Raw genomic sequence first — 16,272 nt, forward strand, 5'->3', positions numbered from 1 at the left:
TAAAAAAAAACACACAGAAAAAAATATTTTATTGTTTGACCTCCTTCTCTCATTACAGCTTACATCAAAAGCCACTATCATAGTGAAAAAGATTAGTTTGAGTTTAACTTATATATTCTCTGGTGGAGATGCTAATAAGCAACCAAATGACCTAAAGCTAGAGAACAGGAGGGAGATGGGGAAGAAGCAAAGTGCTTGTAAAACTCACACATTGGATCATTAACCCTTGAATAACTGAGAGTTGATTTGAGATCATTCATGCTGTGTTTGTCTAAAAAAGTCATGAATTGTTGCAGCCAATTGCACTGAGCAAGTAGTGATACACTTGCTGAGAAGCTGTGTCGATACCGTAATGTAATACTTACCTAGGATAATAGGGGATGTAGACAACATGGGTAATTGGAACACACAAATAATTCTGAAACCTAATATAAAGTGATAGTTGCAACTGCTTTTCCACCAACCTGCTAACAGGCACCAATATTCACTCAGTTTTATTTCCTCTCTCCCCCTTTTCTTAGCGCCAGAGGGATGGAAGTATAAATAAGCCACAAAGTGGCCCAAAGGAGGACAACGGAAACAAAAGAGAAAAAGGATTAAAAAAAAAAAAAAGTAAAAGGTAGTTCCTGTAATTGAGTAGCGGCCCCTGAAAGGTTGACAGATGACTGAATTTGCATCAATTCGTGATATCACTGTGTAATTTGCTTCGATGGAACAAAGAACCACTGTAAGCCTCTTAGGACTCATATTTCCCATCCCTTTAAGGTTTATAGGTTTGAACTTTCAAGACCCGTGCTCCTGAGGCTGTTTATTTTCTCCTGCATCCTTGGCCTGCAGTTATGGTAAACTCCAGCCCCGAGGCCTGGACCAGAGCATACACATTCACCTGGTGACACTTTCTTTACCTAATCTCAAGATGAGTGGAATGAGGGAGTGAGCGCACTCTGACAGAAATGGCATCAAATTTGAAATTCACAGGCCCTGTATCGTGTTCCAGGGTCACTCTTTATAGGTGGGCAGTTGATAGAAACACTTAGAAGTTTTGAGCCATGATTCACCTATTTGTAAAATCAGGATCCTATAGGACTGTTGTGAGGATAAAAGTGAGATGATATATGTAAACATACTTTATAAGATAGAACTACTATGTAAATCTTAGTTGATCTGGTAAAGAGAAGCGATCATATGACACATCAAATGAACAGCTCCGATGGTTCTCATACTCTAAATGCATATTTAGGAAAGCTGATTAAAATGCCAATTCTATGGCCCATCTCTGGACACTGTGATACAAGAGATGTGGAGATGACTCAGGCATCCTCATTTTAACTGTTTCTGTTGTTATTAATGCAGGTGATCCCTGAACTGCTCTTGCAGGAACACTACTGTGAAACACCAATTGACACATTTCGGCTGGAGTGACAAAAATAGGAGGTGAGCATGTTCTAAAAGCTGGATAGAGTCAATGTCGCTGTCCTATAGTGGCATTCAGAGCTGCTTGCCCCAAGCACCTTTAGAGAGACTGGGCAAAGCAACTCTTCAGTCTCCAGGCTGGCTTTAGGGCTCTATTATCTTTCTTTGTGTGATTTCTCCCCACTTCTCAGGGCACCTTTTCTTTGTGCCAAGAACATGATCTCTGGTTTTCTATGTCTCTCCAGGTGAGTCCCACACTCAAAGTGTCTTCAGTCATAGTTTCTGACTCTCTTAGATTTCCCAGCCTTCTTCACTCTTCCACATTTTCATGTGAATAGCTTGTAGATGCCATTGAAAGGATGCTATTTAGGTCAAATGTAGGATCAATTCCAGATAGCACAAATAGTGTCCAAGAGACAAATAAGATATTTGAACTAAGCACAGGAGATAATTGGGAACTCTACAAAATAAGTGTCTGTACATTGTGTCAACTATGATTCCTGCCCTCTTTGTGACCTTGGTATTGCTTCCTTGGGAAGAGCCATGGCTCAGCCACAAGAATACACACAGCAAGCTACCAGAGCAGGGAAGGGGAACTTGGCTCACCACATTTGACACACTTGCAAGCCCTGCTCTAAACATTGTTCCATGTGGTTGTCAGTGGCTGAGACTGTTCTCTAAAGTGAATTACACTTCAGTTAAACCAATGTGAAGTTACCAGTTACAGAGATTAACTTGAATCTGCAGCTGGGTCCATTTGCCTGCAATTGGTCTATATTCTTGCTTTTCTAATAAAAAAAATTAAAGTTTGATCTGGGTCTGGGATATCTTCTTAGTGCTTGCTATGTACATTTGATGTGTGCAAACACTTGTGTTCTCCAAGGAGAACTTCTTTAAGGCTAACTATACAGACACTGTTCTCTATTGAAGCTAACTTTTTTTTAAATCTACTTTTGTTTATTGAGTTTTCTCCCCCCCCCCACTACTTTTCTTTCAAATTTAAAAATGTAATAAAAGATATTAATTTAAATTTTCTTTTTCAAAACATAATCTATGAAATCTAGTCCACAAATTTTCATAATACTTCCTGGAAAATTGGATTTGTCAGATTCAACTTACTTTTTATTTTTTAAATTTAATTTCTTCTTAAGATTTTACTGATTTATTCATGAGAGACAGAGAGAGAGAGAGAGAGAGAGGCAGAGACACAGGCAGAGGGAGAAGCAGGCTCCAGGCAGGGAGCCCGACGTGGGACTCAATCCTGGAACTCCAGGATCACACTTAGGGCTGAAGGCAGCGCTAAACCGCTGAGCCATCCAGGGATCCTCCTCAACTTACTTTTTAAAGTAATTGTCAGAAATACATTTTTTTGCCTATTTCATCTCCATTTGAAACTTCACAAGGCACTTGTTGGTTTATTAAAAACAAAAACAATTTAAATTATTCATCCCCAAATTAAAACACTAGGTATGACTTGAGAGTACTTTAGAGAACCACCTCCCCTGCCAAGATCCTAAATATCTTTTGAAAATAAGTATTTTAAAACTGAAATCAGTGAAAGAACACAAGAAAAACATATGAAGATAAAAAAATAAGCATTATCTACTGACCTCTTTGTAAATGTCATATAATAGCATCAAAGAATTTTTAAATACAGTAGCTAACTGTCTTCACTCCTGAAAAAGCCAGTGTAAGGTTTGGAGGAAGACCCGATATCTAATTCAAAAATTTCGTAACTGACTAATATATATTCTATACACTGTCACCAAAGAATGACAGAGCCCCAAAGTATAATACATGTTTGTACCACCATCAGTGGAACTGTGGGCCTAGCTTGTTTTTTACCAAAAAGGCAAGAGCTTCCATTGAAGGAACTGATGCGCTCAAATTTGATTGGCCAGTATCAGAGTGGTGCTTGTTTCAATGGTTTCTTTTTGAAAAGGAGATCCTAAGCCACATCTAGATCCTAAGCTTGTCTTCAGAACTAAGAATTCACTTTGACCAAAATTCTGTCTGCAAAAGTATGACTCAAGTGTATTAAAGTTCAGAGCTTCTTGAATTGAATGGGCTGCGATTGTGCAAATTTAATTTTAGATAATATGCCACATTTAGACATTTGCTTCCAGGCTTCTATCACCCAGAGGGAGAACTGCTAAATCAGGAGTAAAACGACAGCGGTGTGTAGTGGAATAGCCTTGCACTGGGAAGGCGGAAACCTCGAAAGCAGCCCCTGCTCTGCCATAATTAACTCTGTGACCTTGGGCAATCCATGTGGCCTCTCTGGGCCGCGTGTGAAAAATGAGAGGGTTACATTCGATGATCTCCAAGGCTTCCCTAGCTCTCGGTCGTTTGGCCTCTCAGAAGGCACAGCACCAAATTACTCCAGCAAATGGTTCATAGATCCACATGAGCAATATCAGGTGAGCAACACTTTGATTGACAGTGCCAAAGGCTTCCCAAGGAGTTGGCTTTTCTGCCTTTGGTGGGGGTGGGGGGTAGGTAGTTGGGGGTAAATAGCAGTATATCCTGTTGAATTTATAGAAGAGATGGGAAATTCACCAACATGCAGGGCAGATTGGGAGGCGGAGGACCGAGTCGGGAGTAGGGCTAACGTTTACTCACTACTCACTGTGAGCCAGTCCTGGTAGTCAGTGTTCTTTTATCTATCTATCTATCTATCTATCTATCTATTTATTTATTTTTAGTCTTTTTTTTTTTTTTGTCAGTGTTCTTGAGCAAGAAACAAAGTAAACCTCCAAACAGCCTCAGGAGATGAGTATGCTCATTACCATGTATTAAATCAAGCCAGGATTTTAGCTGGAAGTCATTGGGCTGTAGCTATTGGCATCACAAACCAGCCCCACCCAGCTCCTGAGAGAAAGCCCAAGAAGTCAGGGGGTCTCTCTGGGCAGAGGACAGGCAGTGAACACAAGTGTATCTTCTGCAAAGAAGAAATGCAGGGTGATTTGGGTGCTCTGACTGCTGTAAGAAGTACCCTTGTTGGGATCATGCCTGCTTTCTGAAGTAACAGTCACTACTAGAAAACACTCCTTGGCCTCAAACTGCAACTTAAATTCTCCTATAATTCATAACTGATTAAAGAAATTCACCAAATTACAAAACTGTGAATGACACAACAGCAGAGTCCTGTACTCTAACAAGAAGCATTGGGTAATTTGTTTAAATATTAATACACTTGAAATGTTATTAGTAATTTTTATAGTGTTCAAGCACACAAAATATATATACTTTTCCTTTGACCTAGAAAATCATTTATTATAAAACTGTATCTCTCCGTAATTAAAAATGAAGAAGATATTCATTTTATATTTACATTTTTCTGTGTTTATAATTCATAACCCACATCCTTTTAAAAAAAGGATTAAGGGAGGCTCTAAAGCCACTGAGTCTGCAGGTGGGAGTAAAATAATTAGAAGTGTGAGGAAAGGAGGAATGGGTGGGAGCAGGGGATTGTACAAGGCGTTAGAGACATAAGCACTTAATCAATAAGAGGTGGCAGTGGCAGCAACAGGGATGAGTTTCATGTGAGGTCAACAGGAGAGAGTCTTTCTGCTCCAGGGAAAGCAATAACAAATGGTGAGTGAGAAAAAGGGAAAATGAGAAATTTCTGTGGATACAGAAAAAAAAATAACTCTATAATATATTCAACAGAATAGGTTTATGAAAATCCAAGTCAGTTTAATCCAACATATTCGAACTCCTCATGTGGACATGCTTCTGAGAGGATAAAAAAGTTGAGTGAGAAGAGATTTCAGTCCTCAAGCAGTTGACACACTAGTTATGGGCACGAGAGGAAGAAGGCAAATAAGAACTGAACTTTATATTCAGGAAACAAATGATGGAAAGGGATATTTAAGAATAAAATGCACTAGCGAATAAACTCTTTGATTTTTTTGTTCAAGAAATTATATAATTCACAATAGGTGTCAACAAGGTTCTTCTGCTTAGGGCCAAAGAGTAAATGTTTTTGTGTTGGAGGGATTAGCCACTGCAATTGGACAAGACAAACCGATAGGAAGCATAAGAGTTGAAAAAGAAAGAGGTAGGGTACCTGGGTGGCTCATTTGGTTAAGTGTCTGCCTTTGGCTCAGGTCATGATCCTAGGGTCCGGGGATAGAGTCCTGCATTGGGCTCCCTGCTCAGCAGTGAATCTGCTTCTCCGTCTCTTGCTCCTCCTACTTGTGCTTTCTCTTTGTCAAATAAATAAGTAAAATCTTTCAGAAAAATAAAGAAAAAGAGGTAAAATTATGTTTGTTTGCAAATAATAGATTATATATTGTAATAAAAATGGAAAAGAATCAATGAAACACTACTACAAACAATACAAGGACTTAGGTTATAAAATTATAATTTCAGTAGGTCATACATTTATCATAAAAAGCCAATAGCCTATATAGATATAGATATGTAGATATATACATGAACAAAAAGCATGATGAAAGAGAATAGCCCATTTACAATGGGAAAAATGAAAATAAATAACTTAGGTGAAAAACTAGCAAGAAATGTCCAAAATCCATATCATAAAATTATATTACACTTCCAAAAGAGACAAAAAAATTTAAGCAAATGAAAAGACATATCATGTACTTGAATAAGAAGACCCAACATCATAAAATTGTCAGTTCTCCCTAATAAATAAATTTAAATTATTAACGAAGAGAACACCATCAATCTTTTTCTCAGTATAGATAAAGTCCACTTGGTAGAACAAACAGGCAAGAATAACCAGGAATACCATGAAAAAAAAAAGAATATGAGGGAGGAGTTAGGCATATCAGATATTAATATGTAGAGTAAGACCTCCATAATTAAACCATTTTGATATTGGCAATGGCAATGGGACAAGATGGAAAAATCTGGTAACAAATTCACTCACATGTGAAATTTATAGCAAATAAATATGGTAAGTACATATAATTTAGTATAATAAGGATAGCATTTCAAATCATAGGGGAAAAGGTGGACTATTTAAGAAGCAATAATGGGATAACTGGATAGCCATATGGAAAAAGATGAAATTAGATCCATTCCTCACAGCATATGCCAGGATACATTCCAAATGAATAGAGACTTAAATGCCAAGTAATCAAATCACAGAGCACAAAAAAGAAAACACAAGTGAACTCCGTTATAACCTGGGAGTAAAGAAAGCCTTCCTGAGATTCATAATCTAGAACCAATAAGGGAAAAAAATGGTGTATTTGGATATATAAAATAAAATATTTGCACATGAATACATAGACACATAATATATTGAGGGAAAGGCAAATGACATTAAAAAATATTTTGCAGGGACGCCGGAGTGGCTCAGCGGTTTAGCACCTGCCTTCGGCCCAGGACGCATTCCCGGGGTCGTGGAATCAAGTCCCATATAGGGCTCACTGCATAAATGGAGTCTGCTTCTCCCTCTGCCTATGTCTCTGCCTCTCTCTCTGTGTGTCTCTCATGAATAAATAAAATCTTTAAAAAATATTTTGCTTATTTACAGATAAAATATTATTTCTATCAATATCTCTAATCTACAAAGAACTTCTAAAAATAGAGCAAAAAAGGCAGCAACCATAAAGTGTGCTAGAGATATGAGCAAACAGTATACAGAAAATGAAACACAAGTGGCTCTTAAATGTGGGAAAATGGACTCAATTTTACTAATGATAAAATAAATGCACAATAAAACTACATTGAGATGCTATTTCTTTCCTATCAGATTGGCAAAAGTCCAGCAGTTAGACAACCAACTCTGTTGGCAAGGCTGTGGGGAAACAAGCATGCTCATATATTGCTAAAAGGAATGAAAAATGGTATGACTCCTGTGGAGGGGAATTTGGAAATATCTACGAAAATTTTATATGCCTTTATCCTTTGACCCAGCAATCTTACTTCCAAGAATCTATCTTAAAGATATATGGGCAAAAATATTAAAATATAGTCACAAAGCTAGCAATTGCAGTGTTGTTAGTAAGAACAAAACCTGGGAGCAATTCAAATGCAGTTACAGGGGATTGTTTGAACTATGAACTATGGAACATCTACTCAATGAAGGATTATGCAGGTGTAAAAAGGAATAGAAGTATATATTCAAATCCCACCACGGAGTTACCTCCATGATGTGATGTTGAGTGAAAAACACAGGGTAAAGAGAAGTAGGTAGAGTTCACCATCTTTTCCCTACGAAAGGCAGATTTTGTGCCTGTCTGCCTATATATTCTCTTTAAACACTATAATCTTAAATCACAAAATAAATTAATTATCTATGGAGAGTGAGTGAATGGCATGGAAAAAGCCTAGAGATGGTAATAGGGTTCTTTGAATGTATCTTATGGACTTGATTTTGGAATCATGTAAATATTTTAGATAACAAAATAAAATTTGAAAGAAAAAACAAAAAAGTGAAAGAAAAATGAAACCAGTGAACCTAGATAAATGTATATCCAGTTGATGGCATAAACATACACAGAAGTAACCAGGTGATGTTTAAGTATAGTTAATCGTTTATCTTCATTGGGATACACCCTAAGGACAGAAGAACTGCCTCCCCCACCAACACAGAGAAAAGTGTTGGTGGTAATGCTGGTTTTGCTATCCTGAGACTGTTGGGATTAAGAAGCTGACAATTGTAATTTTCAGGTAAAGCAAAAATCATATGGTCCCGTGGTTGAATTGGAGTATTATAGTATTAATTTGATGTGATGTATCTTATGTACAAGTATTAGTATCTATATGGATTTGAGTGTGTACACATAGGTGTGTGTATTGTATGCATATGTTTGTGTGTGAGAGTTGATAACTATTGAAACTGGGGGAGATGTCGGTAAGAAGTTCATTATATTATTTTCTCTGCTTGTGTTATTTTGAATTTTCTTTTTAAATTTTTATTATTATTTATTTTTAAAGATTTTATTTATTTATTCATGAGAGACACAGAGAGAGAGAGAGAGAGAGAGAGAGAGAGAGGCAGAGACACAGGCAGAGGGAGAAGCAGGCTCCATGCAAATCCCGATGTGGGACTTAATCCCGGGTCCCCAGGATCACCCTGGGCCGAAGGCAAACCGCTGAGTCACCCAGGCTGCCCTATTTTGAATTTTCTATTATGAAAAGTGCATAATAGAAAATGTAATAGAAAAAAAATTATGTATTCTAGTTTTGTCCACTGAAAGAACAGAAACTAAAAATGAACCTAGAACAAAGAGCAACTCTAGTGCCTAACATCAGCGTCTCTAAAAGCCTTTCAATCACTAAAGGAATCAGGACTTTAGGGAGAAATGGCTGATCCCAAGTCTGGGTAGGAAATGTACAAAAGGATGCTATCCTCCTATCGAAGGCAGCTATCAAAGATGATAGGGAGGTATTAAGAACACTATGAAGCCCATTTGAAGAGGTGGTCATCGGCCAAAGATGGGACAATTTGATCAGCAGTAAAGGTAATAAGGAAATTGTATATGTTTAAGTCCATGATTACATAATGATAATTAGGAAAAAGCTCATTGACTATCTTTGTAGGATTCTAGGGAATGAGCTCCTTATTTTGAAAACTGGGAAAGAATGGGAAAGAAGCAAGCAGGGAATTCTGTCTGTTCTGCATGAGCTGTACTTCAGCATTCCCTGGTAGTTGATCACAGGAAGTTCCTCTTTACGGAAATCTTCTATCAACTCAATGAAGAAGCAATGATATAGTAGGATAGCATGATAGCACCATTTTGCAGCCCATGATGAAGTGAATGAAGTAGATCCTAATGGTGCTAGGTGGATGTCATTGGTGGTTGCTAACAGCACCAAGAAAGACCACCAGATATCCTGGCCCATTTAATGGAGGTATACAGCACCACCCATTGCCAACAGAAGTCAAATTTGTATCCGACCAAGCCTCACGTGTAACTACCAACTTACAAGAAATTCACTTTAAATGACATGAGCAAAATCTAGACTGTAGGCAACTCTTTAGGCAAGATCCTTCTTTCTGCAACAACAAAAGCCATTAAGAAGGAAGAGGGAAAGATAGAAAAAGAATGTATAGACTTAGAAGAGACAAGCAATTCCAACATGTGGGCCTTATTTGGACCCCAATTCAAAGCAAAATGTAAGAAAAAAATTTTACAACATAGTTGGGGAAATGCGAGCACTGACTGAAAATTAGTAATATTAGGGGCTAATTGTTAATTTTCAGTTTTGTGTGTGTTTTTGAAAATGAATCCATTTTTCAGAGATATATGCTAAAATATTTTTAGGTGAAGTGACACGCAGGCACTCAGAAATGTTACCACATCACTCAGACATAGTTCTCTGATGCAATTTCTTTTTTTTTTTTTAAGATTTTATTTATTAATTCATAAGAGACACACACAGAGAGAAGCAGAGACATAGGCAGAAGGAGAAGCAGGCTCCCCTCAGGGAGGCTGATGTGGGACTCAATCCCTGAACTCCAGGGTCTCGCCCTGAGCTGAAAGCATAGCTTAACTGCTGAGCCATTCAGGTGTCCCTCTGATGCAATTTCTCTTCAGAGCAAACATCGTTATTATCAGAAATTTAAATTACTAGTTTCCAAAATACATATATACATGCATGCATACATACATAAAAGCGCTATGTGCCAAGTTTTTGCATTTGGGAGAGCTGAGGATGACTTACTCCATTTTTTCAGACTATCCTACATTTAACATTGTATCTGCTCCCAGAGCCAAAGTATCTGAATCAACACAGCTCTTCATGTAAACTTCACTACAAAAACAGCTTCACTCTTAACGGAAGAAAAGAAAGGAGTTAACAGGAAAAGCTTTCTCTCTCATTTGTCACCGTTAATACCACCTTCGAAATAGTTGGACCTCATAGGAACCCCACCAAAGTGAAAAGTGTTTTATGCCAGGGCTATTATCAGCATTAGATACATTATTGACTGTGATTCAGAGGCACACGAAATTAAAAAATTGTGAAGGAAGAAATTTATTAAATAACTAAAAATAGACTTGCTGTTTTAGGGCCCATATTTCTTTTTCTTTTTTTTTCTTTTTTTAATAAAGGGCCCATATTTCAAAGAATGGGGAGGATTCTTTGTTCTTCATTTACTATTAGTAGATGGAGCACAGATGATTCTGGGATGAAATAAATCACCCCCCCCCCCCCAATTTACTCAGAACCTCTTCTCAGGGCAAACACAGAGTCTTAGAAATTAAAATGTGCTCATACACCAGGAAATGTATGGCTCATTCAAGCTTTCCCGCTGATCCTGCCTAGGGCCCGTGAGGCCCAGCGTCCTGTGTCCGGGGGTGCGGGGCAGCATGGATGTCCTCAGGAACGCCCAGAACCTGGTGAGTCTAGTCTGCCTTTCCTGCCCACATTCTTAGAGAAACATCAACAATGATCCATTAAGTCTCTATTCAGAACTGCAAACAACACCTAAGTTGCATATGATTGTCAAGTTTGCAAGTAAATTCAGGCATCACAGAAACTGTGAACAGAGCCCTGCAATCTTTAATATTTTTAAAAGTTAATCAAGGGCTCAGGAAATGCCTCAAATGCAAAGCAGGGGAACCGGTGCCATCTAATCACAGACCGCCACCGCAGCCAGGCAAAACTCCTCCCAAATGCCTCCAAGTTAGACAAGAGGGACCACCAGGAAGGGGAAGCATTTCTGCCTTCATGCCTGTTCAATTTTTGGCCTTGTTTCTGGGCCTTCCAACGAGCATATCAATTAGTAGCTCCAATTGTGAGGGTGTTTTTTTTTGTTTTTTGTTTTTTTGTTTTTTTTTGTAATTCAAACACCTGTCCACTAGAAACTGGATGGAGGCCACTGAACAGTTGTCAGATGGTAACTGTAATGTTTATAGATCCAATCCATAGATCTGCCTCCATGTTGCATAAAGTGCCAAAAAGTTATATAGCCAGACATCTGGCAACTGGAAGAGTGTCTATCTCTTTAGCACTCCGCCTAGCCCTCAAACTTATATTTGTGCCTGCTATGCTGGCCCCGGGAAAGCAAGAGTCATTTTAAAATTGTTATCTCCCTCATTTCTGTCCACAGAGTTATAGCAGCGACTTCTGGCAACTTATTCTCTGCCAGTGTTACAGTCAAACCAAGAGAGCAAAGAGAGCTTCCAGAACCTTCGGCCTCTCACCCCCGTATCTGTTTCTGTTAAGCTCTTCCTATTACTCAGTTGGGCCAAATACCATCAAATGGGCTCTCTACTTCTCTCAGGAGCCTAAGTCATTTTCAGAGAGTAATCTGAGTATTTGGAGAAGCATTCAGATTCTTTTAAACTTTGGGGGACCGAATAGTGCTTTGTAGGAAATGTACTATAAAGAGTCCTGACAAGCCCACAGAAGTTAATGTACTTTGCCACCTTCTACATTTTTACTAGGGAGGGACCTAGACAAAGGATGAATAGAGTAGATACATCCTGTCCATGTGTTTTCAATGATAATTGATAGCCTGGAATCTGGTGGAGGGATGGTGGGGCTGTAAAAAAGTGGAACATATATTAATTACTGATGGAATTCTATAGCTTCCCACAAAGGCACCTCTATTTTATTTTTATTCATTTAGGAAGCATTTAGAGGCTGCATTAGTTCATGTGTTCCTGAAAATTCTGTGCTGAGTTATACACAGAAATATTAGACAACAGAGGTCTTTACGAGGGAAATTTTGCCTCTTGAGAGTTTTAGGGAGGAAACCCTAATGCAACATCACCTTTGCTGTGTTTCCGGGGCTTCACATACAGTCTTTCATTTCATGATGTTCCTTCGTAACCAAGAACAGATGGAAACAGCTCCGCCTCTGACCAGAGAGCCGGCACTCTCTGCAAGCCTGATTCCTCCTTTCGCATCTCTCCAGTTTCTTATGATCTCGACTTTACCCCCACTTCAGCTCTTCAGGAAGCATTTATGGTATCCACAGGCCACTGACCAGCCCTGCCAGGGGCAGTAAGGGTTAATAGTATTTTTATTACAGATGAGGACAGGAAGGATCTGGAGAGAATCCCCTCAGGTAACATGCAAGGGGAGAGGCCTGATGTTTTGGCTATTTGCCATTAAAGCTCATTAAAACGACTTCATGGCTATGTCTAATTCTGATGAATAATTAATGCTAAAACGTTGAGGGCTTCAGAATCTTAATAGTGACGGTGACAGAAGGCATGGGGACCAGACTCAATGGCTGTCCAGTCACTCCTGTTTTTGGCTCTCTTTAGCTCCTTGCCCTCGACTGTGTGGTCCAACCCCACTCTCTCGCGTGGCAGTCCATGACACACGCTCAGACGTGACTCCAATCATCGCTAAAATCATCAATGCGAGAGGGAGGAAGTGCTACTGGACATTTTTTACCAGCTCATTTTACCAATCCCAGCTTCCACAATGACTCCAAAATAGAAGTAGAACTTAAACTCGAGCCATTGGATATCAAGCAAAAGATACCTCGGTGAGTCAGTCTTTATCAACAGAATCAAAATCGACATAATTTTGGTTGCAGTTATGTAATAATGAGAGTCTCAGTTTTTCTACCTCCAAATCAATCCTCTATCTCCAAAATCAGTAATTACTATGGCTTGCGGAAGCATTTTCTGAATGCTTATGATTCCAAGAGGCATCGGCACACATCATCAGCTTCCACAGCTCCACAGTTGGTGGCAGTGACATCTCATTCCGCTGAGAGCGGGGTTGCAAAGATGAGCTCACCCTACAACTCTTATGTTCATGGGGAAGATACCGTGTTGAGGAGGCTGAGCCCTTACTCCCTCCTCTTTGCCTGCCATCCCCCACTTTCTACAATGCCCTGAGCTGGAAAAACGGTGGGCTTTTACTTTGACTTTTCCTACGTTCTGTTTTCTTACTACTGTAGAGCCACAGAGTAGGCTCACCTGACACTGGGAGATAAGGGAATTTAGAAAATCTGCTCTCAAGACAACAGCCTGACTTGTGAGGCTTTCCTCTGACTTACTTTGAATTTCAAAAGCAAAATACTGCCTATACTTTTACCTTTACATTCCTCCAGTAAATGTTACAATCTACCCCCCAAAAGATGGTTGTCTGATGGACAGGAATCCTGCGTTTGGAAAGGTAAAGAGGAAAGCAATAGTATTTAAAAACCAATTAACCCTCTTACACACGTATTGGTATAAGACGGGCTCGCATGCCCTTCCATTAAAAAATGCACAGTGTAGCATTGGGATTTGGTGTTGAGACGCATTGGAAAATTATCATTAATTTCTTTTTTAGGGAGTCTTTTGATGACCTATATCTGGCATTCTATATGAGAAGCAGAAAGGTCAGGGGACATTACAAGGTGGGAATACAAGAGGCATTTTACGATTTTGTAGACATAGAAAAACTAACATCTTTTTCAGCAACCAGTGCATGCATACACGTGTACACACACACACATACACAAACACATACACACACACACACACACACACGCACTGGCCCCAGGAAACAGTAAAACCTAATTATGATACCCATCCCTATTTTAAAGTAAGTGCCATTGAGCAAAAAATTATTCTTTAAAAAAAAAGAGAGATTTTATTTATTTACTTGAGAGACAGAGAGAGAACACATGAGCTGGTGGAGGAGCAGAGGGAGAGGGACAAGCAGGCTCCACACTGAGCCAATAGCCAGATGTGGGGCTTGATTCCACAACCCTGAGCTCATGACCTGAACCGAAATCAGGAGTCGACACTTAGCTGACTGAACCACCCAGGCACCCTGAGCAAGAAATTATTCTAGAGAAACAATGAGGCAAAAAAAAAAAAAAAAAGACTTTCAAGATTTAGGAAGATTTTTCAGATGTCATCTTTTTGATAGCCTCTGAAACTTTACTTTGCTACTTAAAATTCTTACAGTGTTTTTATTTCAATATTGCATGAAAAAGTTTTCATCCAAAACTTTATACATATCACAGATATACATATATATAATCATATCACATATATCATATACATACATATTATATTATGTGTTATATAATAAATATCATATATGTGTATAATTTATGTATGTATGTATGTATATATATACTTGTGCTCCTTTACTCAAAGAGTAAACTTAAACTTCACATTTAAGTTAATTAAGCAAAACCTGGTCAGTTGATGTCTGTTAGGCTAGGAAAACCTGATGACACTTCTGCCAACAAGCAGGAAGACCATCATTTATTTCAAAATAAACATTACCTAGCTAATGCTTTCCTCCAGTGAATACAAAGTGACAGTGGTGTCTGTCTGTCTGTTTCTGTGCAGGAACAGACAGGAGCAGGAGGAGAAGGTGGGAATCCCTTCATTTAGACTCATGAATCTATCTAGATAAATATATAATAGGGAGGATGGGAGGCTTCTGACAAACAATTCTACAAGGGGTTTAATATCCAGCAATACTAAAACCCCCAAGTGGTTGAATCTTGCACATGTTTTACCAAGTTTATTAGGTCCTAAGTCCTTCTTTGGCTCAGGTGTAGACCTTCTGAAAGACGTGTGCAAAGTCACAGGCATGAGCTTTGCTTGAAGGTAGAGTAGGCACCTTCCATGAGATACTTGGATTGTGAAACCACCTCAGAAGGATTAAGAACACTTCTTAAGGATAAAGATTGGGATATATTAGAAAGATAATAGAGGTCACTGACAACTGTTGACTAATCACTGTGTCTCAGCACCCTGCAGAGTCCAGAGCCCCCACAGTCCAGGCTGTCTGTATCCCAGGGATCTGCAAGACTATCTTGAGAAATGGGCAGAAAGCATTGAACTTTTATTTATATTTGTTTTTATCATGACAAAGAGAAAACTTAGCACGACTGGTATTTAATATACGGATTTACACCAACACCCTCTTTCTCTCTGTATGTTAGTTTAAGGGGTTCTGAAGGAGGATGAGATTCCACAACATGCAGGGATTCTTGGCAGTAGCCCCATCATTTTCTAGTTTATTGTGACTTATAACTTCCATGAACCAAGTGGATTTACAGGCTGCATTCTTTAATGAGTAGACATTTTATACATTGTCAGGACATAAATGTGACTGAAATGTTTGGGATCACGCAGAGAGAGGTTCTCACATTATCTCCTGGAAAGGTGTCATAAGAGTTACTCAGCTTAACAATGAATTACACATTTTTAAACAAAGATATATATGTCAAATTTGCTAGTTTTTTTTCTGTGATAAAATGTGGTTGTCAATAATATGCTATCTAGATTTTATTTTTTATTTTCAAATCAGCACACTCTATCGGCACCTTGCAGATAAATGTGACCAAACAATGAGAGAAAATAGGTGTTTTGCAAAAAAAATCTCTGGTATGGAAAGAGTGTTTTTAAAAAGGATTTTAGAAGCGTTTTCACCATTACAATTTTTGTTTTGCTAAAAATGTTATCTGTTACTGACCAAAGTTTTTCAGTCTAGAAACAAACCCAGAAACAAAATATTCTTATCCATTTATATATATTTTTAAAGACTTTATTTATTTATTCATGAGAGACAGAGAGAGAGAGAGGGGCAGAGACACAGGCAGAGAGAGAAGCAGGCTCCATGCAGTGAGCCCGACGTGGGACTTGATCCCGGTCTCCAGGATCATGCCCTGGGCCGAAGGCGGTGCCAAACCACTAAGCCACCGGGGCTGCCCTTCTTATCCATTTATAAATCTTTCAAATGAAAAGATTCATAGTTTTTTAACCTGTTCAGTAAAACATGATGATTTCTGATTATTTTCAAAAATAACTGACTGAAACCAGAGAAGATAGACATTTCCTAACTGAATTTCAATAAGCTTTTCCATAATTGATGTACAGTTTGCAAATTTTAATACATACTAGCCAGAAATTTATATCTTTCATTTGGACATCTATATCTTAGTGAAATATATAT

The 16,272-nt window shown here is 38.6% G+C and overlaps 1 long non-coding RNA gene across 4 annotated transcripts in view; it reads right to left on the reverse strand.

Moving 5' to 3' along the window:
* Positions 1-16,272, reverse strand: part of LOC140635079 (uncharacterized) — a 74,990-nt gene that overhangs the window by 44,271 nt on the left and 14,447 nt on the right. The window contains exon 4 of one of the 4 annotated variants that reach the window (XR_012032430.1): positions 5,486-5,648. The exons of the other annotated variants lie outside the window; for them this stretch is intronic. This is a non-coding gene — a long non-coding RNA (uncharacterized lncRNA). The remainder of the gene's footprint in view (positions 1-5,485; positions 5,649-16,272) is intronic. 4 annotated transcript variants of the gene reach the window in all.

This window comes from Canis lupus, chromosome 6 (assembly GCF_048164855.1).
Source record: "Canis lupus baileyi chromosome 6, mCanLup2.hap1, whole genome shotgun sequence".
NCBI classification, from domain to species: Eukaryota; Metazoa; Chordata; class Mammalia; order Carnivora; family Canidae; genus Canis; species Canis lupus.